Source organism: Strix aluco, chromosome 9, assembly GCF_031877795.1.
Source record: "Strix aluco isolate bStrAlu1 chromosome 9, bStrAlu1.hap1, whole genome shotgun sequence".
Lineage (NCBI taxonomy): Eukaryota > Metazoa > Chordata > Aves > Strigiformes > Strigidae > Strix > Strix aluco.
In genome coordinates this window covers 9,700,333-9,724,760 of record NC_133939.1, presented here as the reverse complement: position 1 = coordinate 9,724,760, position 24,428 = coordinate 9,700,333, and the positions used below count along the sequence as shown (strand labels likewise).

General features: G+C 43.3%; 1 protein-coding gene across 1 annotated transcript in view; it reads left to right on the top strand.

Moving 5' to 3' along the window:
- The first annotated feature begins 960 nt into the window (after positions 1–960).
- The window catches only part of SPSB4 (splA/ryanodine receptor domain and SOCS box containing 4), a 94,741-nt gene continuing 71,273 nt past the window's right edge, over positions 961–24,428 (top strand). The window contains exon 1 of the mRNA XM_074834529.1: positions 961–1,221. The gene's annotated coding sequence lies outside the window, so the exon portion shown is untranslated. The remainder of the gene's footprint in view (positions 1,222–24,428) is intronic.

Sequence of the window (24,428 nt, the reverse complement as noted above, 5' to 3'; positions counted from 1 at the left end):
TGTGTTAGAGCCAGAGATTATTAGGATTAGAAAACAGTGATTTTCAGGTTGGTATTTACGGATGTTGAGGAGCAGGGATGGAAGCGCTCGCCTTTTGACTGTTTTGTAACCTGCACTGGTTTGACAGGACTTGCCTTGCCTGTAGCCTTGTAGAAGACTCGAAGCTTACCTAGAAGTGTGGGTTTGGTTTTGGCATCCAAAAGTGTAATTAGAGCTTCACCTGCATGTCTATGGCCTAGAGAGATCAAACAGCGCAGCACACCCCCCCCCCCCCCCGCTGCAGCCTCCGCCCGGGCCCCAGCTCCGTGTCGCCCTCGCAGCCCAGGCGGTGCCAGCAGCAACCCCCGAGCAGGATTTGTGGCGTTTCCCTGCTGTCCCCCTCCCGAGCGGCCGGCCGGCAGCCTGGCTCTGGCGGGGCCCTTTCCCGGCGGCACAGAGCAGGCTCCGCGGTCGCGCAGCGCCGCGCACCCCCCGCCCGAAGGGCTGCGGAGCCAGGGGGGTGGCGGCGCGGCGTCCTGTCCTGGCTCTTAAGAAAAGTTTGTAGGTGCCCCAGGGTGAGTTTCACGCGTGAGCGGCGGCGGGGGGGGGTCGGCGGGGCGGTGCGGAGAGCGGGCGCTGCGCGGCTCGGCGGACGCCGGCGCTGCCTCCGCGGGGGCCGGGCCGGGCCGGGCCGTGCCGTGCCGGGGCGGGGGGAAGGGGCGTCGCCATCTGTTGTTAATTCCCCGGTCATTGGATTAGTAACCCGCGGTGATGAGATCAGCGGGATCGGCTTTCGCGAGGGGGCACGGCGCTGGCCGCGCTCCCCAGCCGCGCCGGCTCTCGCCTGCGGCGGCGGGCGGCCCCGGGGCAGGCAGCGCGCACAAAGCCCGGTAGCCGCCACCGCCCGCCTCGCCGCCGCCGGGCACCGGGCACCGGGCGGGGCTCCCGGGCGGCCCGGCCCAGCCGAGCCGAGCCCAGCGGGGCTGCGCCGCCCGCAGCCCACCCCCTTCACCGTCCCCGGTGCCGGGCCGCGGCGCCTCCCGGCTCCCCCCGGGGCAGCTGTTGGCAGACGGCGGCCGGGATCCGTCCCCCTCCCGGGGAGAGCGGCATGTGGAGGGGACGCTCCTGCAAGTGACGGTGGCTGGGCTTTCTGAGTTTGTTTACTTGTGATCCGCGGCTCTTCCTCCGGATTCTCTCTCCTCCCGTAAGGGCTCGGTTGCGCGGCTCCGGGGGGTGTTTATGGTAAGTTTGCGACGGGTGGGCTCCTCTCCTCGTCGGGATTCTGTGGGCTGTTGCACTGTGCGTAGAGACGAGGTGGTTTTTGGTTTTGGGTTTTTTTTAAAAACAGTGCTGTTTTTCAAGCTGCTGGTTAAAGAAATACACTTCTGAGCCGTTTTCTGGTTTATAATGAAATGTTTTACAATAGCAATTAGTTTCCTGAGCTATAAAGAAAATTATTTCTAGATGTTGGATAGCTACATAAACTGAGTTTATTTGAGTTTGCGCTGGTGAAAGCAAAGCCTCTTGCCTAATGATTGCCACAAGCTAGTATTTCACAGTGGTTAGTCCGTGCTTTTTCGCGCAGTAAAAGCCAGACCTCAGTTCGACTGCTCAGACGGATCTGAAATACTAAACTATCTTCTCGGCAAGGGTAAGAGGCGAGCTGACTCCTTGTCAAGTGAAGCCTGAATTTGAATGCGAGACTTGGCTTTCGACAAAGAAAGGTATCGACAGGCTTTGCCCTCGCGTCGGTTCCGAGCGCTCCCGGCCGGGCGTGTGGCCGCTGCCGCTGGAGGCTCCGTCCGCGGGCCCCGGGGCCGGGCCGGGCCCCCCCAGCGCCGCCCGCGCTCCCGCCCGCTCCTGGGAGCAGCGGCCAGGGAGGTTGATGTGGCAGCGTCCATGCTGGCAGCAAATCGGCTTCATTTCTTTGTGTGAAGACTGCTATGGGGGGGAAAGCGTCCTGTCGAGAGAGATGGCCAGCTCCTACTTCGGTCGCTGGTTTGATGGTGGCTACGGCCCTTCGGTGCTTAAGTCATACCTGATATTTTCACTGTGCTCTGTTTGCCTTCGGTGACAGAAGCAATCCCTGATAAGCTATCTCCACGTTGTGAAAGACCTTATCCTCCTGGGAAAAAACAGCCCCAGAGAGTTACTCTTGATGCCTGTGGCTGAAGCTGGCCAGGCTTGTGCAGCGTGTCTCAAAGGATGCTACATTTTTAATGTTGTTTCTGTAACTAAAGCAGCCCGTCAGGGACGTGAATATCAAATTGCCGTTAGATTATTTGGTGCTGCTGACAGAGTAACGCCAGATACTGTATGTTCTCTTAACAACAAGTGGAAGTTTTATAACTGGCCTTGGTAATGGAAGTCTGGTTTTCTTGGTAGCTAATGTGTCTCGGTGTCGTGCTGCTGACTCTGAATGTCCTTGGATGACCGTCCTGTGCCTCAGTGTCCCTGCCAGGGCTGAAGGGAGGCCTGGTACTTCCCTGCGTCACAAGGATGATAAAACTTCACAGCTCCGTGCCTTGCTGAGGCCCTCATGTGGGTGTTGCTCTGGAAGTACATAGTGGCGCTGCTAGGCTCCGAGCACCCTGTGTTCACACCGACACCATCCTACCAGTGTGCTCTCTGGACTTCTGTTTGTCTTTGCAAATGTCACTTCAGCCAGCTTTGAAACGCCGGGCTTCCTGTCCGACAGGCTTTGGGGCTTGGGAGGAATAACGTGGGGCCACCTTTTCGCGAGGAGATTTTCAAGAGTTGTGAGTTGGGTTTTTTTTGTTTTTCATCGAAACATAAAAAACCCCTAGTGAAGTACTGATCGAATATCTTGCTTCTTGAAGGAACCAGAACTTCAGATTTTTGGTTTGACCAAATTACAGTCATCTTTATGACTTGATTTTGTGCAGCATAGGAATTTCTGAACGATGGGCCATCTCTCCTGCGACTCCACAAGCGAGCAGCTCATTAACTTGTCAGGCTTCACTGTTGCTGCGTAAACTTCTCTAATGGATTTTCCATGTACCAAGAAAAATCAAGCAAGCTATTTTTGTCTCACGTGCTTGCCCGTCTTCCATGTATAGGCCACTGTCCTCTTTTTGTGGGGAAGGAAAATAATTTTCACAGTTGCACTCAATGCCATATTGCAGGACTCCGTGTGATGGTTACTTTGAGATGGCTTTTTAAAATTCAGACAGCTGGAGACTTTTCCTTTGAGGAGCTGTTTTGCCTATACATTTGAGGCTTAGTGACAGCAATCAAGGGAGCATGGTTTTCTGAGATGGTCTTAAAAATACTTGGTTAAAGTGATTAGCAACATCATGTTAGATACTCAACTGTCCCATCCTCATAATTATTCTTGGCAAGAAGAGAAGGGTAGAAAGAGGTTGAAAGAGCCTTTACCAGATTCACGTTCTGTAAGCCGTGCTGCGTTTCAGCTGTCTTCTCTATTAAGCCTGCTTGGCTGCTCTCTACTACTGTACTGACATCCTTTACTTGATTCTTTTTGTGCTGGAGCAACATCACTTCAGTGCAAATTTGAGGCTTTCAGAGTGCTTCTAGGCGTGGTAAATAATGGGAATGCAGAGCAACCTTGATACTCACTTCTGTTTCCTCCCTTGGTTAGTGAGGATAAATGCATTCTTCTTCTTACTAGAATATCCATGTAAAGGAAATCTAGACATGTTTTCTTTTAGCAGGATTCCCAGGATAGAGATTTGATGTAAATATTGCTGGACTTTGTAAACTCTGGCCTAAGACCAAGGCAAGAATAATGGTAGAGCAGAGTAGAGGCTGGTATTGCAGGGGTGCCTACCTTCCTGACACCATCCAGGAGGTAAACCTGGGCTCGTGGCTCGAGTGGTGAAGGGCACCATGATGGCAAAACTCTATTTAGATAGACACGGCTAACTTGGTGTAGTCTCTCTGAACTGTGTTAATGCAGTACACAACTTGAGGCTAGTGGAGATGTAAGCCACACATGTTGTCTTGGGGATTTAAAGTATTTAAGCCAGTATAGATCCGTTTTCTGTGATGAAGGCAATGTTAAGGCTGCCCATTGAACAGTTAACCAATGTTTTGAAGTCAAAACTCAATGTAAGGTTGCTATGCATAGCTAAATATTTGCTAATAATTCTGGAAGTTAGTGTTGTTGGACTTGCTGTTTGAAAAATAAACATGTGCTGTGGATTGGAACTTGCCAGACCAGATAACTACCTCGCCCACACGTATTTTTCGTGGGATTGTGTACATGCTAGTGAATCTGCATCACTCCCTGCAGCACACACATCCTTCAGGGATGGCTTTAAGCTGTCTTTGTAACATGCAATTTAGGCAGCTGAGAACTCTGTCAACTGATGTGCTGTAGGATAAGATGTTAATGCATCATGTGCTTCCTGGAAGAGTAGTTTATGTCTTCAAACTTCTTTAGCTTTACTCAACTGATGCTCAGGTCATTTGTGGGAGTTGGTTGTGTGAGGCATTTTGCTTATTTGCTTTTTGCTTTGAAAAGGTGTGTGTGGATCACAAAGATGGTTGGTAGACCACATCTTACAAATCTACTGGAGTGTGCCACTCCCAAAGGGCTGAATCCAGAGTTTACCAATAACAATCAACTTTGAGAAATTTTTTTTGTAACACTGTCCAAGCTACTGTTGCTTGAAGACAGCTGTGTACTTGACCCGTGCTCTCTCCAGAATAAAAGTATTTGAAGTGGTGTGTGCTATCTGAATCCAGCTTTAAGGTGATGTCCGGTATGATGTCAGGAAATGCCTTTGCTTTGCCTCAGCTGCTTGTACTGCTTTACAGCCCACAGTCTTTTAGATTGTATGGTGATAAAATTGGGTTTGCATTTATTTTTTTGAGTTTGGAAAGCTGACAGTATAATCGGTAGCATTCATGACGTATCAAGGAAAAAACCTTGCCCTGAAGACATTTGATTTTAAAGCAAAGCTTAAAGCAATCCGTGTACCCCGGTAGCCTTGGTGGCAGCATGGAAAAATGCATCAAAGAGGAGAGCAAGAAAACGTGGCTTGTTTTTGCAAGCTGTGCTGCATAAGAGAGCAGTGCTCGTGAGGTGCCATGATTTGGAGCTAAGAACCGCAGTTACATTTGGTTGGCAATATTTGATTAAAACCCAGTGGCTGTATTTTGGCTACCTCTGCCCTATTAAAGCCTGGGCCTGCCAATCAGGAGGGCTGAGTAGAGCTTCTACTTTCCTTCCTTTGGCTCCTTTTGCACCAGAAATGGAGTAGTGACAGGTACTAGCCTACTTAAATTTACATGTGTGTATATTTATAGTTTTTTGGGGGGTATCTTTTTTAAATGAATGTCATCTTTGCCTCAGAGGCCACTGCAGTGCAGCTCCTCATTTATGTAGAATTGAAATGCAGAAATTTAACATAATTTGCTGTATTTTGGCCATAGCAAAGAAACAAATGAGGGAGAGTTTACATCTGTTTTCTTCCTTAGTAAGAGGAGAGGTGCCTAGGCTAAACATGGGTGCTCAGCTGTGGCCTAAATCTGTTCATACTGAAGTCACTTGAACTTAGACCAATGCTGAGCAGTATTTTGTGTATTTTTTTGCTTTTCTGTGCTTATTTTGTGTATCATTGGGTTGAATGTCATGGAGTAATCCTACTCATGACTGGTGTCAGATGACAGGTTTTATTGTGTTGCCCTGCAGAGTGCGAGTGACTTTAGAAACTTTATCTTTGAGGATTTGTCAGAGGCTGAAGTGACAAGTAAGCTTTGGTGTGCAGTAGAAGCGCAGCAATGTATGAAATCCATCTTTGAGCTGATTGCAAACTAATTTTTTCAGAGCTGTTGCAGCAGACTCTTTTCTTGAGTTTGTTTTCTTAATTTAAGTATGTACATTTCCAAAAGCTCGTTCTAACACTGCCTTTCTCATTTTACTCTGTCTCTAAAGTCTGGCGTGCATTTGGCTTCTGTGAGGCTGGGTTGTCCCTTTCTGTGGTATCAGTTCCTGAAGAAGATCTCGCAAAGCGATTTTGAAAGAGAGAAAAGGTTGCCCATGTTTATACTGTCTTGTCAGAAGAACAAGGCTTTCCGTCCTGCAGGAGCAGCTCTGTGCCCTGGGACCTAACCAGGGTCCAAACTGCAGTAGCTTCAGTCTCCCGAAACCCCTCTTGGTGGGGTGGCGGCCGAGCCTCCTGCGGTGAGCTGGGCAGCCTGGACCTCCCGTCTCTACAGGGCTGCAGTAAGGACTGCTGATGGGCACTTTGCTATTTTATTTCTTCAGTAGTTTTTTCCGCTTTGTACCTGGATGTAGCAAAGCTCTGTGCGAGGGGGGGAAAGGGAAGCTGGTACCTAGCGACCATTCAGGCTGCTCCTACACCTAGCAGCAGCAGCTACCTCATGTGACTTTTTTCTTGGTTTTCTTGTGATTAGACTGGGATGTTCAGTGGTCTGAGCAATGTTGTTTCTTTTTTTTTTTTTTTAAATTCAGTAGCCTTTGTTAAAAATCGATTTTGAATATTTAAAAATCAGCATATTTTAAAATTAGCATATTTAGAATTGCTCTTTCAAGGGGGCGTTAATCATGAGAGCACTTGCATAGCTTTAGGCATGGAAAAAGGTGAGATTTTTCAAAGGAGCTGAAAGGTTTAGGTACTCAGTTGCCATTTTAATTTTAACTGCTTCTCCTCCATGAATTCTTCAATGAGTGCAAAACCAAATTGCCTCCAGTGGAAGGATACATTTTTTCATTAGATATTGGAGGTCATAATTTCAAAAGAAAGCCTTGTTGCACAAAGTATTTACGTCAGTGGTACATTTCATACTGAGAATGTGCTGTCCACAGAAATCCCTAAGTGGTGATTGTAGGCATAGTCGTGATCTGTGTGGTTTTTTGTTTTTCTTTAAGAATATTCTGAAAAATAGTTTTATTAGGGAAGGACAGAATGGCTTGGAAGAAAGTTAGCTGGTTTTGTCTTTGAACACTGAACTAATTTCCCAAAATCTTGAGCTTATTTCCTAATTAAAGAAACTATTTTATGACAGAAGCCACACGAAATTAAACAATAAAAGCACAATGTTGTCAACGAGGATGGTATTATTTCACAGGTGAGAAAATGCTGTGACTGTCAAACCTATGTATAGCCAAGGAAATAGTTGTATTAAGTGTTGGGGAAAGGGAATTTTGAATTTGGAGTGTTAACTATTTTGTAAGTTACTAGCTAAATTCTGAAAGGTTTCTTGTTTTGAGAATTATTTTAAGAGTAGCTTGGACATACAGAATAATCTGGGGGCCACTACTGATACTTCAGAAACTTTGTTTTCCAAGTTAAATATTTTAGACTTCATTTCCAGAATAAGGTCTGCTCTGTTCCTTGCCAAAGGCTGTCATGTGCTTTTGGCAGCAGAAACATTGCAGTATTTTGAAGTTAATAGTTGCTTCAAAATAAAACTCAAGTATTAATTTGTTCATAGTAGTATTTCTTGCTCAGTATTGTCATTGCATATAATTTTGTGGTGTATCCTGTATATGTCTTCATTTATGTGAATTGTTGGCTCAAGTTAAAAATGATCCAAAAATTCACTGTAGTTGAACTGGAGATTTAAGAGTTAAAATTGAAACCTGGTCTTATGGCATTGTTTGTGTTGTATTACTTACTTTTCTGCCTGAGACAGTTAATTGAGGTTAAAAAAAGCCTATTAAAATTTACTCCATTTGGTTATCTTTAAAAGTTTATCCTTATTTAACCTGTAAAAAGATGTAGATTTTTTTTTTTTTTTTTTCAGATTTGTGTAACATATTTGCATGGGGAACTGAGTATCTGTTCCCCATGGTTTATCACCAGTCCACTTTGGCCTTATATTGAGGATCTCAGTGTGGGATACTGGCACATGCTCAAGTTTTCCAAGACCCTGGGAATATTTTGGGGCTCCAGCTAGTTCTCTTGGGCAGGGCCGTTATTTCATCCTTTGCATAGGAAAAAAGCAGCAGCAGTAGGCCCTTTGGACATGTGTTAAACCTGAGACCGTTGATAAATTCTGACCTTTGATGGTTTCATCCCATGCTTTAGCGAAGTCCCTGTCTGTGGAGCACAGTAGCTAGGTGGTTATTTTGGGGATGTAACCCTGCAAGGATGTTTAGGTGCATTATATCATCTTGCTTTCATAAATTATGATGCCATTGCTAAAGAAGCCAAAATACTCCGTTGCTGAAAACTGTTGTCGAGCATGTCAAAGATGACAGAACCATAGAGTGGTTTGGGTTGGAAGGGACCTTAAAGATCACTTAGTTCCAACCCCCTGCCATGGGCAGGGACACCTTCCACTAGACCAGGTTGCCCAAAGCCCCGTTCAACCTGGCCTTGAACACTGCCAGGGAGGGGGCAGCCACAGCTTCTCTGGGCAACATGTGCCAGGGCCTCACCACCCTCACAGGGAAGAATTTCTTCCTTGTATCTGATCTAAATCCATCCTCTTTCAGTTTAAAACCATTACCCCTTGTCCTACCCCTACACCCCCTGATAAAGAGTCCCTCCCCATCTTTCCTGTAGCCCCCTTTAGGTACTGGAAGGCTGCTATAAGGTCTCCCCGGAGCCTTCTCTTCTCCAGGCTGAACACCCCCAACTCTCTCAGCCTGTCCTCACAGGGGAGGTGCTCCAGCCTCTGATCATCTTCACGATCCTCCTCTGGACCTGCTCGAGCAGGTCCATGTCCTTCTGATGCTGGTGCCCCCCAGAGCTGGACACAGCACTGCAGGGGGGGGTCTCACGAGAGCAGAGAAGTTGTCTGAACTAGTGATGGTGACATATCAAAGTGTGTAAAAGACAGCAAACATTGCCATCCCAACCTCATTTTGACTGTGTTGCTGCATATTAGTTTTACACCTGGTTTGTGCCAGCGGTTGACTGCGTCCCTGCATTTCACTATTGTCAGTCTCTGAGGCTGTTAACATCTGGGTAATACTGTGATATTCTCACTTCTAATTCAGAGTGTACTGATCATCCACTAAATATTTATATAGTCCTTTGGTTTTGATGTTGCAAGATAAAAAGGGTATGTTTTCTATCATCTCTTGTATTCAAAGGCAAATAATGCATTGAGGATGCTGATTATTTAAAATGATTAAAAAGTGAAGAAGTTCCTTTGTACTTTGGTCAGTGCTGACGTAACTGTTTCCAGCAGTCTAGAAAATCTTACACGTAGTTCATTGATGGCTTGTTTAGACTGAGATGCAGTGTTTTAAGTGCAGTGATCATCTACCAAAGATGTGAGAATGTGCTCAGGAAGGATTTGTTACAACTTGTATCATATCTTTTCCTTTGAGGTTTAAATAAAACAAGATATATTAAACAAGCATGAGCATGACACCTGCTATATATACTGGTTGTTCCTAAGTTTCTTAACGTTCATATTAATGGTATTTGAAGCAAAATGTGTGGGTGTAGAGAAGGAAGAGAGGCTCACCTGTGCAATAACTCTCCTGGTAGCTACTGAAGTACTGAAGTGTGGACATAGCAGGAGGAGGAAAGGAGAGGATCATTCAACAGGACAAGTTCTTGGAGGCACACCTGGAGAAAAGGTGATTAATTTGTTAAAGGAACTAAGCCTAAGTATTTATCAGGATTGAAAATGAAATGGGGAGTGAAAATAGACTTCAGTCAGGGTGCACAAATGAAAGTGTCAGACTTGCTGCAAGATACTTCTGTGATGCTTAAACTCCTGTGAGGAGTCAGCACTGGTGTGGTAACATACCTTCCCTTGCCTCAATAAGCTGCAGTGGGATGGCAGAAGTGCAGGAGGCTGCTGCCTTGAATTCGTGTTTAGGGATACAGTGGTATTTCAGTTTACAATTTTTTTTTTTTTAAAGAGCCACCTACAGTGTTGATAATTGGCTTGCATTTCCTGCTCTTAGACCCTATGAGAAGAATTGAGTGGTTTATTTTTACTCATACACACCTTTTTGTAGCAATGTTGAATGATAGTACAAAAGAAAAAAAAAAATCCATACATGCCAGGCCATTACAGCTTGGCTGCTGGAAGAAGACACCAAAGGGAAATTCAAGCTGAAATGTATTAGCACTCCCGGGACATGAGAATTGACTGATGCACTGGCTTTTACTGCTGTACTCCATCCACATCCTGGTAATAGAGGATGTTGGAGCAGGAAGTCTTAATGAATACAGAAGCCAACCCTCTCCCTTTATTCCCTTTATTTTTAGATTTTGTTTTCCCTGTGATAAAATAGTTTGGAACTTGGGGGAGCTATGCCCAAGGTTTGGCAGAAATGTGACTTAGTAGTGAATGCTGTCAGGTGTGCAATTATTCAGGAGATGAGGGCAGACTATTTCTCTTTTCCTGTAGCTAGAGGTTCCTGTGATAGATTGGTTGATTGTTGGTGTAACGTAATTCCAGTGTGTGGAGACCTGACATACTGTTTGCTTCCTCAAATGGATGAGGATAGTGAATTAATGCAAAATGTTTTTATTTTGGGTGTTGGAAAGAGTGGGAAAATGACTGCCTAAATCTGGCATCTAAATTTAGATGTCTGAATTAGCAATGCAGGAAACATAGTAGTGAGTGTAGCAAGCAACTCAGTTCCTCCAGAGCACTGCTGGCAGTATAGACAACTTGGGCACTTAACTCATGCAGGCATCTCAACTGTGCAGAGCAGGCGTCTCTTTACACAATTTGTGAAAAATGTGTGTGGGATGCTTCCTCTTGATATCCTTACACTAAGGCATAACTGGCATTTTAATACAACTTTCATCACAGAGTTCCCACTGAAGTGATCTTCACAAGGGATTTTCTGCTTGTACATTTTTTTGATCTGAATATTTGCATATAGTGGGTTTTGCTTCCACAGCTGTTTTGCATTTGGTTTCCAAAGTGGTAAAAAATGTGGTATGCTGAAATCAAAGCTGAGCCTGATAGTCTATTGCATAAATACAATTGTAAGGGAAAACTCAAGCAGTTACTGTATTACAGCAAAGATGTGTGGGTTGATGGTCTTGGTAAAATTCAGTTCTTGCTTTTAGGTCTCTTATGGTGCAAGAAGAAATTTTTATTACATGTAATAATTAGCTTTTGAAACAAAGGGGATTATCTTTGATTTTAGTCACTCTGCCTTTGTAAGAGTCCCAACTCTGTTCTCAGTGTTTTCTAGAATGACTTCTTAATTTAATTTTATATTTATGGGACTGATACTTAAAATTTGTCATTCTCATGGGTTCTTACCTATTCCCCCACTGTATATTAATTGGTTGTATTTTTAAAGAGTGTAAGCTTCTGTCCTCCTTGTCTTACCAAACAAAAACTCAGTAAACAATTTTTTGTGAAGAGAATTATTACTTCCATTGGTCATTTTTAATGTGTAACTACTATTCAGCTACATTTCTCTTGTTAACGCAAAGCGTTATATAGTTACTTCATATCCAGTATGTGAATACCTTGTAAATAAATAACAAAAATAGGTTTAAATTTTATGCCTGTTCTTACAAATCTAATGGATGGTAATTAGTGTAATGGCTGATGATAATGACTGCACTGTGCCATCAGGGGAGCTTGCACCCAGAAGTAGTAACACAAGATTGAAAATGGCTAGAGACTGGTTGGTGAATGTGTTCTTCCCCAGATGCTTTCTTAATTCCTTCAATTAACCTGATTAAGCAGCTTAGCTTAAATAAGCAGAACTTGTGACTTGGAAGTCCTCCCATGTATTACCTTCCCATTGCCTTAGGAATCAATTCCTTTAATACTTTGTCTGTGTAAAGCAGGCAGCCTTGGTTGCTCCTGTGTCTTGCACAGACATGAGATGGTGTATGCTCAGTATGAGAGGCACACACAAGGGTGGGTTTTTTCTGCTCTGCAGTTGGATCTAGGCAGAAGTCATAAATCATAGTGATTTCTGCACAGTGCAATTGAATGGAGACTGACTACCTTATTTTTTATTAGTACTGAAAGTTCCCCCTGCTTAGATCACTATGAATCCTTTGTCAACAGAGAAGAGCGTGCCCTCATTTGCCTTTGCCTTTTACTCTGCTTTGGAGCTGTGTTTTGTAGTGCCAGGTTAGCTCCGAATGCCTGAATCCGATACCTGAGCTAGGTAGCAGGTATACCTATGGCAAAGCCTGGCCAAAGCAGCGACTGAGAAGATTTTATACGTGGGATTCTTTGTTCAAGAATGCTACGTGCTGTGTTCCAATTATAGCACTTTAAGGTGCGTTTTCTCAGAGCTCTTGGGTGTCTGTGTTGGGTGCAGCTGTGGCATAGTTCAGCAAATATTTTTCTTCTACACTCAAGTGGCTGCTCTTGTATTCTGACCACCATTTTAAGGCAGTGGTTCCCAAGCAAGGGAATTGTTCTCGGGGACCACCTTGGAATATAATTAAATTTCCTAATTGTACCACCAGTGTCCTTACCAGATATACTACTTCAGCCTCTTTCCTGCCCAAAGGCTTTATCTTCACAGTGTGTGTCATTAAATAGGCAATAGGGATAGGGATGTTAGATAGGGAAGTTAGATGGTAGCACAGGGTTCCCGTCCATCTCTCTCTGCCGCCTTTGAGGATGTTTCTCCCTTTCCAGTAAGGATGATAGTTATGTTATAGTATCGTATATTTTTCAGACTGCAGAAAGTGAACTCAGAACCAATTTCTGTGTATCCTGCAGACCCTGATGGTACTAGGGAACCCAGTCAGCAGTAACTGCTGCAGTGCAGAAAGGATTGACTTCGGGGTATTGTGGTAGCCTGGAGCTTTGTTTGGATCATCTCTCAGGTTTTCAGCTCCTGGCCCAACAAATTGTTGATTTCCAAATTATAGGTCTTTCAGTCTGGTTCTTCTGGCTTGCCCTCCAAGCAGCAATATGCCCTCAATTCCACTGGTACGTGGCCACAGGTTATTTTGAATAGTTTTTGAATAAATACAAGTATTTTTGCAGTATTAGAAGTTGCAGTGTCTCACAGAGATTGTCATTAAATCCATGCAGTAGCTTCAGAGATTGGGATCTTTGTTTATGTTTCTTTTTTCTCATGAGAATTTCAGAGAGGACCCTGACCCTACTTCTACCTTTTCTACTCCCTTGATTATACTGCGTTAATCAAAAGTGATGACATGTTTTGATAATTACTGGTGAGTCTAGACTGGGATTGAACCAGGTATCTGCTACCTAATGAAAGGTGGTGGTTGAGCGAGCTTCCATGATCCTTCTCTTTGCAGCAGTGCCAGGAGTGCTGCATTAGCCTTAAGAGCCTGTGCTGTAGAGTTGGAGGTAAATGTCTTAAAAGAATATTAAAAAATGGGAGAAATATTAGAATATTTTTGGTGGTCTTCATATATGCATCAGTTTCTTCCCCTTTCTCTATGTTGATTATGAGGGGAACATTAAAATGAGTTAGTGTGTTGGTTCTGGAAGTGTGTGAGATGAATTCCTTCCTCTTCTTTCTCCTCTAATTTTGGACAAGATTCACTTTTATGTCCATTGCAAAAATGAGCATTTACTGGCCTTAATTTTATCCCAGTGATGAGCTTATCTGCATCATAGAGTCTAAATTTAGTCAGGCAAATCCCACCTGTGGGGTCTGGGTAATATTTGCTGCTGATTTTTATAATTTGGAAACAAGTGGTCTATCAGTAATCAAAGTGGGCCGGTACCTGTGGAGAAAATAGGAGCAGCATCCACTGGTGATTAGTTGAGATGATGAGGCCTCTGAAGTGAGGTCAAGAAGACTCACAGGGGAAGGAGCTCTGAAGGTGGGGGAGAGGCAAAGCCTTAGTTCTTAAAAAGGGAAAATCCAACAGGGACAGACAAATAAGGTGGTTCCTTCTGTTACGCAGTAAGATGAGTTTGGTGTAGAATCTTGTGTCTCGGTGACTAATGAAAACTGGCTAGCTTTTATAAACTGGTCTTGCCTATTTGTAATTATTTTGGGGATGTTTCAGTTTTTTGTGAATAGTTGAGTCCTAATATGAGAGCAGATTTAAGTCCATCAGGAAGACCGCATGATTAATCAAGCTGCATGTGACTTCCCAATGTTAAAGAAGCTGACAATGGGATGTACAGGGAGAGGAGGAGGGGAAGGGGTGGGAAGGAGAGGGAGACTCGAAAGACTGGGATTGTAACAGCAAGCCCTTTGCCATATATCTGTGATGAAAATTATATATGGGGCAATTGAAAATATCTGTTTTTCATTCCTTCCCTCAGTGTGGAGGAAGATCTCTGTTCATGAGAGAGATTCTTCAGGTAGTTAGAAGCGTTACTAAACTTCTGGATTTTAACACTCCATTTAGTTTCCATACCATGTAAATTACTTTTCAAACTTGGCTCTATTTTTGATCTGTCTTTACTGTAAGTTGTAACAGAGTTAATGATAAATATAAAAATACCCAACTGTTCTTGATCGCATGATTCTAGTAGTAATTTCTGTGTCTGCACAACGCTTCTGGGAAAAGTATGTGTCAGTTTGTCTTTTGAAAGAATGATTGGAACTTAAAACCCCTCAGATTTCTAATATCTTTAGATATTCTGTTTTCTTAACCTGTTGGCCAAACAGCTTCCTTTCCTCTACTGAAATAATTTGTAGTGTTTGTGCAGAATCTGATGTGGTTTTACGTTCAACAGAGTGGTGTGGTTTGTATGTCACATCCAAGTCTTTTGCAATACAAGACCATAGTTTGCTTGATAAATGCAGATTTGCATTTATGCTCAGTACTTTGGTCAGATGTCAAATGATTCTGGAAGGTTATTTGCCTTAGTCAACTTGGTTCTATCCTGCTTGTGCTGTTCTTGAGGATGTGGTAAACAGAAACAAGTCTGGCTCTGATAAAATTAAATTTTTTTTTTTCCCAGTATTTGTTTGGGAATGCAGGCCATAGTGAGTGTGCTCTGGTTTTATAATTCAATGGGAAAATGATTTCCCCCCCCCGCAGGTAGTCACTTACTTTTAAAGATATTTCTAGTTGTTACTGCTATTCTTTATTATGCTGGAAAACAACAAGGTGGTCTGTATATCCCACTGCAGTCTAGGGTTTCACTTGGTTTTCCAGAATACAATTTTTTTTTTTTTAATATTACACCTGTTGATGGAGCTCAACTTGGATTTACTGATGTGCTTTCTCTTTGTGTATGGTGCTGCTGATTCAAATTCAGACTGAGCATATTCTTCTTTAGGGCAAAGCAAGGGCCTGCCTGATTTACTGGAGAATCTGTGTCTGGCAAATTTAGGTGATGTCTTGAAGATTCTTTGCAATAATATCGAATATGTTTGTTTTGTGCAAAGATTAATTGGAGCGTGCTCATTTTTGTATAGCTTGCGTGAGACTTCCAGAATGTGATGCTAGTTATTTTATTTCAGTGACACTACACCTAGAGACTGAGTACTAATATCTTTTTATTCCCATTAAAACTTGCATCCTTGTACGGTTTTTTTCCAAATAATTTTCAGTCTTTTTCATTTTTCCGTTTTCCCTCAGTGCATTAAAGAATGAAATACAATTAGTAATTAATTGTTACAAATAAAATGCTGCTTGAAAGAAAATTCTCTGTGGAAGACTGAGTAGCAGTGGGAATGAAAGTGTGAAGTTATTTTGAGAAATGCAGACCTTGCATTTGAGCTTACAGATCATAGTCTGTGTTGAGACTCCTGTAGGTAGGCACAAACCTGATTTATTTTTATCCATATCTCTATCGGGAAGTCTAGTGTGGATTTTTTAAAATACTTTCCTGTGGTCAAAAATACCTGGAGTTGTTGGCACTTGTAACATGCAGTTCTTCTAGGATGTACACTGTTAGGTCAGCAGTAAAGAGATGTAAATGCTACTCAGAGTAGCAACTTTCACCATGGCTTTTCCTAGTTGGAGGCCCTCTGATCTTAACACTGGAAGCAGTCTGGGATACTTTGTAGAACAGTATTTGTTTGAAAAGGCAGCCTTTCCACTTAATCTGTCTCTAGGACAATGAAAGATCCAGAAAAAAAATAACATACCATGTAGCCTTCACCACTATGAGACCCAGACCCATCCTGGGTTCTCACCAGGGCGTCCCTTATGTCTTCAGGAGCAGCCTCTTGACATGGGGACATAACTGGCTGTAAATCTTTTAACTCCTTAAAGCCCTGTGGCCTTTCCCAGCCTCTCCTGCATTACCAAGTGCTCTGTTTCCTAAATTAATAGCAAACACAAGCAAAAATACTACTCTGTAAAATAGGAAAGCTTTTTATATGCATAAGGAAAATCAATTTTGTTGCTTAGAGCTCAGGCGGTTTGTTTCTATGATATTACTTTCTCCATCATCCCCATTTGTCTGTGCAATTGTTCTCTACTGACAGATCGGCTTTAGCAGAGGCGTGTGTTTAAGACAGGAAATTAATTGATGTTGCTTAAAAAAATGTGTTGAGTTTTTTTGAGAAAACATTTATTTATTTATCAGGAAGTTGGTTTGTCTTTTTGGTAGCACACAAAAGCTCTATGTAACTTTGCTACCTCACCTGGGAAATAAAAAATCATCTGCACAATCTGAATTGGTGATGATGCTTCCTTGACATATGTAAAGTGTGTTTACTTAGTTTCTGTTCTTTAAAAGAACTCACTTTAGAATCTGCAGGACTGATGAAACTGCTTCCTGGATTTGTCTTGTGGCTGACTTGATGTGAAATCTTTAGGACACTTTGCCTGCAGTTGGAGCTTTGAAGTGAGCTCATTCTCTTCTGGGTTCCTTGACAAGGTGTGAACTCACAGCCCAGCCTGCTCTTCCATGTGGTCACTTCCAAGCTGTCTGTCCTCTCTCCGGCTGCCTCTCCTGTAGGAACAGTTACCTTTGAGCCTGCTGCTGTTCTGTCAGATTTGATGGTGGCTATTGACTGAAATAGTTAAGGGGGAAGAGTTAGGAGGGATGCAGATGGTGTGATTGTGTAAGCCTATTTTCCTATTAAACAAAAGAATACGCTTTTGTTCAGGATCGAACTTGTTCTCATGTATTCATCTCCTACGTGTTTGTGCAAGTACAATGGCTGGGTTCCCTCCAACCCTGTCCTCCCCTCTCCTAAGGCAATCCTGAGTGGAGGGAATGAGCCTGAGCCCCGTGTGTGTTGGTGGCTTCTCTACAACAGATCACCCATGGTTTGTCCAAGACAGCCCTTTTGGGCATCTCTTCTGCATCAGTCTGTTCAACTCACTGTAGAGGGAAGAATGTCTTCAACTCTTGCCTGTTGTGTTTGGCCAGAGGCACAGTATGTTTTTGTCACTACAGTTTGGCAGCATTGTTTGAAGTATTAAAGTCATCCAGGTCAGATCAGGAACGGCCTCTAATGGGCTGCTTTGGCTGGAGCATCTGATGGGTTTGCTGCTGGCCCACCAACAGTGTGAGCATCTGACAGGTATTGTCTGTATGCTGCTGCTTCAATTCAAATGAGAATTAAACAAAGTAAGGCTTAGAAGCAAAAGAAGACAAAAGTATCCTGGCCATTCCAGGAGCATTGCAAATTTTAAGCTGTTAGTGAATGTCTTTTTATAGATGATACAGAGGCTAAGCACTAGAATCATCCACTGCAAAACATATAGACAGGCACTGTGAGAGTGGAGCCATCTCTTGTAGAGTCTGCTAAGTCTGCAACAGCCTTGTGATGCTGTAGATGCCTACAGAGCTGCTATTAGTAGGTGTTCCTCCTTACCCCCATCCTCATCATGATACTGCCCCTAGAAAACTCGTTGTAGACCTAGGCTCTGTCATGATTTACAAAGACTCGCCAGGCTTGGAAAATGTTGACACACATAATGCACTAAGACTGAAGCTTGAGCTAAGGGGCCAGATTTTCACTAGAGCATGTTATTGCAGTTTCTGCAGTTGCAATAAAGTTCTGGTGAACAGTTGTGTCAAGCTACAGGAGGTCCTGTCTGTGTGACTGTCGCTTTCTACCATCTTTGGACCTTCCCTCAGTTTGCTCAGGGATTGTCTCTGGCAAATTCCTTGGGATTTGCTGCTGCCTAGACAGTGAAGAATGATGCTTTCCAGGAGTCATCTTCTCATCTATGGCTTTCTAACTTTTCTTTCATTTTAAAGGCCAACTGACTCCACTGTATATTACAGCAAAAGGAATTGCAGCAGAAGAAAGGTGGTGGGAAGGTATTCAGCCACATCTGAGGTCATTGTTTAATGAATGTTCTGTTTTTGAAATTGAAGCTGTAGGGGTATTGATCCTCTACAAAGCTGTAGAGGTAAATGTAAAACAAATTGTCTAAAAAAAGTGTTAGGCTGGTGAAAATTAGTAATGACTGGAGAGAATTACAACATTAAAACTTAATTATTCCTTGGGCTTTAAATCTCACGTGGTCTGACACCTATTGGTATTACGTACTTGGTGAAGCATGTCTGAGTAGAAGTGTGAAATGGCAAATGATCCTGTAAAATGCAAAGTGGAGCTGAAAACATAATTCTCAATTTAGTGTTAAGCCTTTTTCGTGTGTTAATTTGCTCTTTTAGTATAACCCTGACACTTGAATATTCAAAATGGCTACATCAGCCATTCAGGAAAGACAGGAAGGTATTCACTGTAACAGAAGGGTGGCTGAAGGATGAAAGATGCATGGTTTTGTGCCAGAAGGGTGAGGAAGATGTAAGCAGAAGCTCGTGACTGTACTGAATTTAGACATGAAGTTCAGTTGTGCCCCTTAGGGCAGCTTGAAGTGACTGTGGAAATTCTCTCCATGCTGCTGCCTAAATAGATGGTTCTGCCTTTGAGTTCTTTCTTTTTTCTTTTGTTTCGTTCTCTCTTGATGCCAGAGCAAGCATATACATGACTGTCTGATGTGTCAGATCAGAGGGCTTATCTACCTGAAAATAACCTGGCAAAACAAAATACAAGGTTTTGCCCACTTTAATTTTCTGAGGCAGATCCATCTCAGGGCCCTTTGAATGCAGGTGGCTGCAAGACAAAAGGGAAGAATGAATAGGAAGGAGTGGTAGAAGGGATGTAGCAGCTTGAACATCTGTAAGCTTATGGTAATTGTCGAACCACATGGGTATTCCTGTTAAATACCCTGAAAAAAAAAAAAGTAAATGTTTCCTTTCAGTAACTTTAGAACTGGAATGTTGCTGTTTTAAAAAGTACTTGCATAGTAAAAAAAGTAATTTTTATTGTATTATGTTACTGTATTTGTTTTTCAAATTACATTGCTGTGTTCTAACTGAGAAGTCGTTATGCAAAAAACCTGTTTACAGAATTGAAGTGGTTTTTTGTCATCTTTCATGTTTCTTCAGAATATAAATGTTTGCTTCTAAAACCAGTTTTCAGTACCAGAGAGACAAATTCCAGAAACACATGCAGAGAGACGGAAGGCATAAAACCAACCTAAAACCTCAAATCAGCTCAGTTCCAAAGTACAGTAGATGGAAGTATTTAAAAATACACATTCCGCTGTATTCAGAGCTACTCAAGATTCTTTCTGAATTCTTCATCATATGACTAAACTGCTTCTAACTGTGGCAGTACAGATGGTGTGGTATGTCAGATTATTCTAATTCCAAGCAGCTAAATGCACAGTCTATTTTAATAACAAGCTTATCTTGAATTTTGAAACAATTACATTTTTGTAACATTACAAAACAAGTTACTCTTTGCAAAGGAACGTCCTTGGGATTTTCAGGATTTGCATTCCTTTCAGGAACTGAAAAAGTCATGACTTACTGCTGCATTGTTCACCCCACATATTAAATGTCATTTGCTAAGTGTGCATGCAGCATAAAATTTTATCTGTAGCACAGGATAGTTTAGAGTATCCAAGCATTTTTGGCTGGTTGCTTTGTTACTGTATATTCCCAGTTTGACAAAGGAAGCCAACATTGTTCAAAATGGGCAATAAATCAACAATGTTGGATACCAGGATCTGTAGTCAAATCCAAGCTGGCCAATCTTTTTAGGGTGCCAAAAGTGTGCTTAATTAATTGTCCCCCTCAAAACAGTATTGTCATGGTTATGTAGCCATTTGCACACTGGGAACATAGTTGATAGACACTGGGCCTCATGCCTCCACATTGTCTGGGTAGAGGTAAAAGTTGTTGTTCTTGAACTTAGAAACCCTTCTTCATCAACTCACCCAGCACAGCAGAGCTGGTGTTTTTCTTCTTTGTTGCGGTCAACGGCTCGATGTCCCAGTGGAGAGCAGTGACAAGTGGCGTTCCTCAGGGGTTGGTGTTGGGGCCAGTGCTGTTTAGCATCTCTGTTGGTGACATGGGCAGTGGGATTGAGTGCACCCTCAGCAAGTTCACTGACAACACCGAGTTGTGTGGTGCTGTCGACACACTGGAGGGAAGGGATGTGCCATCCAGAGGAACCTGGACACGCTGGAGAGGTGGGCCTGTGCAAACCTCATGAAGTTCAACAAGGCCAAGTGCAAGGTCCTGCACATGTGTCGGGGCAATCCCAAGCACAAATACAGGCTGGGCAATGAGTGGATTGAGAGCAGCCCTGTGGAGGACTTGGGGGTATTAGTGGGTGGAAAGCTGACTATGAGCCAGCAATGTGTGCTCGCAGCCCAGAAAGCCAACCGTGTCCTGGGCTGCATCCAGAGAAGTGTGGCCAGCAGGTCGATGGAGGGGATTCTCCCCCTCTACTCTGCTCTTGTGAGACCCCCCCCTGCAGTGCTGTGTCCAGCTCTGGGGGGCACCAGCATCAGAAGGACATGGACCTGCTCGAGCAGGTCCAGAGGAGGCCACGAAGATGATCAGGGGACTGGAGCAGCTCCCCTGTGAGGACAGGCTGAGAGAGTTGGGCTTGTTCAGCCTGGAGAAGAGAAGGCTCTGCAGAGACCTTGTAGTGGCCTCCCAGTACTTAAAGGGGGCTACAGGAAAGATGAGGAGGGACTCTTTATCAGGGGGTGTAGGGGTAGGACGAGGGGTAATGGTTTTAAACTGAAAGAGCATCAATTTAGATTAGGTATAAGGAAGAAATTATTTCCTGTGAGGGTGATGAGGCCCTGGCACATGTTGCCCAGAGAAGCTGTGGCTGCCCCCTCCCTGGCAGTGTTCAAGGCCAGGTTGGACGGGGCTTTGAGCAACCTGGGCTAGTGGAAGGTGTCCCTGCCCATGGCAGGGGGTTGGAGCTGGATGATCTTTAAGGTCCCTTCCAACCCAAACCACTCTATGGTTCTTCCTGTTCCTTCTGTAAAGACATTAGGACCAGGGTTAGATTCAGAGTACTCAAACACTTAGGGTATCGGTTCTGTTCAGGCATCTGAGGAATGAACAATTTTGGTGCCCACGGAAAAGAGGCAGGCCTTGGTTCAGAGCCTCTTGTTGCAACTCTCTTAACATTCAGGAGTCCTTGCTTGCTGATGACAAAGCCCAGGTCAGCAGGGGAGGTGACAGTGAGGTCTGGCTGCAGGAAGGAAACAACAAGAGTCAATAGCAAAAAGAGTGGGAACTGCTGTGTAGAAGTTTGGAATGCTGGTAGCTAGAGGGATCACCTTCCCTGCTTTTTCTGCTAGACAGTTTCACTGACCAATATCGTTAGTTGGGACTCACCTAGCTGCTTCTCACTTTTTTGGTAGGTGTCAACTTAGCAGACTTAACCTAAGCCTTAGCACATTCTTACTGTAGTTTTGAATTGCATCTATGTGGTGTCGTTTCTCATGCATGTTTTTCAAGCTTTCTGCACATCTAGTTCATAATCCAGAGGGAAATGTAACTATGAAGGCTGAAAGCTGACTTTGCAGAAGGCATGTTTCTTTTATCAGCAGTTATGTTCTACTGATGCCAACATACTGCATTGTTAAAAAACACACCCTATTTAATTACAGCGAAGTGATGTCCCAGCAAGCCTTTCTCTGGTAGGTATCGTTTGTGTTTTTATTGTGAATAATTTCCCGAAATATTTTGGCAGTCTGCATAAGGACGCTGCTAAGCGACATTGACACACTTTTCCTGTTTGGAGTTGGCTTGTTCTTGTACAGTACGTTTAATCTAATCATCATATCCTGACAAAACGTGGCATGAATGTGAAACTGAGACAAAAATAATTCAGGTTACAAAAACTAACAGTCTTCTCAACCAGAGATTTCCAGTTGCTGAAGGAGTGCACTAATGTGGTGATTCTTCATTTCCCATGGAAATACTTTATTTTCCACAAAATCTTTTATCATAGGGATAATGGATGAAACTTAGTGTTTCAGTTGTACACACTAAACACGTACAATGGAGAGGTCATATATTAAGCCAGATGGAAATGTTTTCTTATTTCCTAACTCCTGTAGTGGGTCGGAGTTACTGGAAGAGCAAAGCTTTGGGAAAACCTTCAAAGCAAAACTATACAGTGAAAATGCATGTTCTTTTAATTTCAGAATATTTATGTGTCTAGTGAGAAGATACAGGCAAGGAAATCTAAGTTTCTGTAAGTAGTATAAGATTACAAAAAGTCACAGCAACTGAATGACGATCCTGTGCTTTGGCAAGTTTTTATTAATTCAGGAGGTGGTAAAAAGGTTTTACAACCAAATATTTCTGTATACGGATTGAATAGTACATAATCTGAAAGAAATAATCCTTTCAGGTTGACCACAGCTATTACTGATCGCGTGTGGTGTAGCCATCCAGTCCTGCAGACAGGAAGCCAGTTTGGAGTACATTTGCCAGATGAATTGGTAGTTGCTCTGCTTCCCCCTGCAAGCATTGTGCTCTGCTTTCCCAACAGCCTGTGCTGCGTGAGAATTGCACAGCTCCGTGGGGAGAAGCTGCCTGGAGATCCTGACAGTAAGAGTGCGAGTGTGACGTTTCTGAGGCTTCTGTGTCGGAAGCGTGATGTTACCTGTGGAAGTAGGGCGGGGATATTTGTCAGTGGAGGTGGGCTGGGCCCTGGTAAGCTGCAGTCCTCCAGCTGCAGCTTCTGACAGGGTGAAGAACAAGGTGATGCCTCTGCTGCTGTTCCTCGCCTCAGCGTGGGTCTCTGCCATCTGCTTGGTGTAAATGGACAGCATGCAGACGAGAAAAGGGAATAGATGATCTTGGCTTTGAGACAGGTTGCTCCTGCAAGCAAGCAGTGGGACCATTGAGCTGCCAGGAAGACTTTCTGCATGAGTCACTCCCTGTGGAGCTCACGTTAATGTTGTATGGGTTGTGAGCAGGAGGCATGCATTGTGATCCCTCACTGCCTCCTCATATAAAGTTTTCATGTCAACTACTACTAAGCACCAGCAATCCGAGCTGTTGGATCACAGCCAGCACAGGGTTACACCTTTATTGCCGTACCAGTACAAATGATTAAATGTTCACTTTGGGTGTGGGGTTGGTTTTTTTTGCATTTACTTGGTCAAGTCCACTGATACTTGTATGGGATTAGTGTGGCTATAGTTGGCCTTCTAGTAGAAGCTGAGAACAGCTACCAGCTATGCAGAACTAGGATGCAATATGGTGGGTGGGAGAAAGTATTTGATGAAAGGTATCTTTTGAGCTGTACCACTGTTTAGGAACTGCTGCATCTTCAATGCATCAGTAACTTTTTACAGTATTGTTCAGCCCTATGTCCATACAAAGCTATTTGGCAAAATGCTACATTATACAATTAAATGATGTGGTAATGTCTGTGTGTGAAGGAAGACTTAATATTCTAAGATATAGTTTCAAACTGAAGTACTTAGAGCGCATCCCAGAGTAAAGGCACAGTTGTGCCTGTATCGAGGTACTTATAATAATGGATTTTACTCCTCTGGATTACCAATCTATCTATTAGAATCCTATTTATGTTACAGTTGGGGCACAATACGAAGAATGTCTGTGGCTTGCCAAGTGAGTCACTTTAGTGTTTATAATCTCTTGGTGATTTTCCAGCTAAACATCTGTGCCAAGTTTAGTTTCTCATGTGATCAGGAAGTGATACAGGAGGATGCAGTGAGGACTTCCCCGGCCAAGAGGAAATTTTCAAAGGCACGTAGAGCTAAATCTCATACATAAATCACTGAGGTTCCCTTTGAACATCTGACATTTTCCCTTTTCATACCCTTGTTTCAAGCTCAAACAATCAGGCACCTTTTTAAAAGGAACTACCCAATCCCTGAGCATGTGTCCTCTAGGAAAGCTTGCTTACCTGATGACATTTACTCCCTCTTGTTTCCCCGTGTGTGTGTTAGTGTCACTCTTTCATTTCCCCCAGGATTATTAGTGTGGAATAAAGTATTGAACTTGCTTTGGTGGGCCAATTTTGCCATTGTACCTTTGAAAAAACCTATGAGTGCTTCTGCAATAGTGGAAATGGCAAGCATCATCTTAAATCTAATTACTGTTTAAACTTTTAGATTTCTTTTACATGGTTTGGAAAGAAGGAGGGAGGATAGTTCAAGCTGATCTCATGTGGGAAGCTCATGTGAATTATTCTGAATCCTCCTGCAAGCATAATATAAGGGGCTTGGGGGCTTATGTTTAATTTTGATTTTTTAAAGATTAAAATTAGGTGCAAAGAGGTGTACACATATACCCATGTGGGACCAGCCACCAGAAAA